Here is a 2,889-nt window from a genome sequence, read left to right as displayed (position 1 = left end):
AGGAACAGAATGAAGAAGACTTGGAGAAGATTGCTCAGTAGGAACACATGAAGACTGAGAGACCATTGGTTGTGGCTGTGGTGTTTGAGGAAATGCCTAAAAGAAGAGGTTATTTGTGTTGGTGGGTGCTATTTGTTGAAATGCTAAAAAAAAATAAAAAAAAATGATTAAAAGCACTGCCCTTACGGGATATGCTGCAACCAAATGAAGAGAAAAAAAAAAAAAAAAACTAGGATGTGTAAAAAGGTCGTGAGCCAGCAGGCTCTGATACCATATGGAAGTTACTAATTATTGAGAAGATAAGGAGTGAGAGAGGAAGAAACAATGAGAAATATTAGGGACTACATTTTTCCCTTGATTCATTTTTTTTTATTGATGGTTTATTTATACAAGTGATTATACTAGCCGTTGCTTTGTTTCCTTTTCTTGCTTTGTCTCATTGTCTTGTATGGCTTAATAAGTTTTGGTTGAATAAGGTCTCAATTTTGTGACATGTAATCTCAGGAGATGGGATTGAAGTAGATCCAAGTAAGATAGAAGTTGTGGTCAAATGGGAGAGGCCAACAAATGTCTATGAAATTTGAAGTTTCTTAGGACTTGCTGGCTATTATCGGAGATTTGTAGAAGGATTCTCCGCACTCTCAAGACCTCTGACTTCATTGACAAAGAAGAGCACTAGTTATGTCTGAAGTGATGAGTGTGAGGCAAGCTTTCAATAACTAAAGAAGAGATTGGTGACTGCACCAGTTCTCATTCTTCTTCGGATAAAGAAGGATTTGTGATTTTTAGTGACGCTTCTCATAAAGGATTGAGGTGCGTGCTTATGCAATAAGGTAAAGTGATAGCTTATGCCTCAAGATAGTTAAGGAATTACGAGAAGAACTACACTACTCATGATTTAGAATTAGCAGCAGTAGTTTTTGCCTTAAAGATATGGAGGCACTATCTTTATGGATCAAAGTGTGAGGTATATACTGATCACAAAAATCTTAAATATAGCTTCATTCATAAAGATTTGAATATGAGGCAAAGAAGGTGGAATGAGTTAATAATTGATTATGATTATTGTATCATTTATCATCCATGTAAGGCAAATGTTGTTGTAGATGCATTAAGTAGGAAATCATGGAATGAAGCATCAGACTCTGTGCCGTTTTTGGATTAGCTTGCTCAGCAATTTGGAATGATTCAATTTGACTCAAGGTCAACAACTAGAGGGATGAGCCTTGCAACACTCATTATTCAACCAACGCAAATAGATTGGATCAAGGTAGCTCAAGAAAAAGATCCAAAATTAAAAAAGCTTATAGAAAAAGTTAGTCAAGGAGAAGCTCCTGGTTTCAACTTTGCCTTAGGTAGTCTTTTATAAACAAATGATTCCAGAGTGGTGTTGCCAAAGGATGATAAGCTAGGAACATAAATATTGGAAGAAGCACATAAAACTCAGTATACGGTACACTAAGGAAGTATTAAGATGTACCAAGACCTGAAGAAGATTTATTGGTGGTCCGGTATGAAGCAAGATATCACAAATTACATCGCACAATGACCAACATGTTAGCAAGTAAAAGCTGAACATCAACGAGCGGCAGGACCACTACAACCACTTAGCATTCCGAAATGGAAGTGGGATCAAATAGCGATGGATTTTTTGGTAGGTTTACCAAGGGTACCCAGTGGACAAGACACTATGTGGGTAGTAGTTGATAGACTTACGAAGAGCGCTCATTTTGGTCCCTACAAAATTAATGACTCTATGCAAAAGATGGCAGAATTGTACATTCAGAAGATCATTAGGTTGCATGGTGTGCCTGTTTCGATAGTATCCGACTGAGATCCTCGATTTACTTCGAAATTTTGGGGAAGATTGCAAGAGGCAATGGGAACAAAATTGAATTTTAGTACACCATACCATCGCAAACGGATGGTCAATCAGAAAGGATCATTCGAATCCTTGAAAATATGCTAAGATTATGCATACTTGATTTTAAAGGTAAGTGGATTCGATTCTTACCTGTAATTGAGTTTGCCTATAACAATAGTTTTCAAGCAACTATTGGGATGGCACTGTATGAAGCAATATTATACAGATGCAAATGTAGATCAGCATTATATTGGGATGAAGTTGGCGAAAAGCAATTATTGGGACCTGAGATAGAGCAAGACACCAAGGACAAGATTACACTCATTCGAAAAAGAATGTTAATGGCTCAAAGTTGACAGAAGAACTATGCTGACCAACATCGACACAAGTTGGAGTTTGAAGTTGGTGACCAAGTATTTCTTAAGGTTTCGCCAATGAAATGTGTAATTCGGTTTGGTAAGAAGGGTAAACTGAGCCCGAGGTATGTAGGTCCTTTTGAAGTGAAAGAGGTAGTTGGACTGGTAGCATATAGAGTTGCATTACCACCAGAGTTAGCTGGAGTACATGATGTGTTCCATGTATCTACACTATGAAAGTACATGCATGATCCTTCGCATGTTATCAGCTTAAACCTCTATGGATTCAAGAGAACTTATCATACAAAAAAGTGCCGATTCAAATGGATCACAAAGGGAACAACTAAGGAAAAAGATGACATAGAAGAAGCTTCATGGGAACTGGAGCAAGAGATGAGAAACTGATACCCACATCTGTTTGAAGGTTTAAAAAAAAATCCTTCGCAATATTTTTCCTCAAATACTTGTTGTATTTGTGTGGTTATGCTAAATAGTACGGTATATATATGTATACATATATAAGAGTAATATATATCGATACATGATATAACCATTTTCTAGATACTTTGATACATATGGACTCAAAAGGCAAGGAAGTCATTGAGGACATGAGTTCAGTAGGTAGTTCGGTCAGTTGACCGGGATATACTCACTACAAGAAAGTTACTC

This window comes from Corylus avellana, chromosome ca6 (genome assembly GCF_901000735.1).
Source record: "Corylus avellana chromosome ca6, CavTom2PMs-1.0".
NCBI lineage: Eukaryota > Viridiplantae > Streptophyta > Magnoliopsida > Fagales > Betulaceae > Corylus > Corylus avellana.
Note: the sequence above shows the minus strand (reverse complement) of the source record.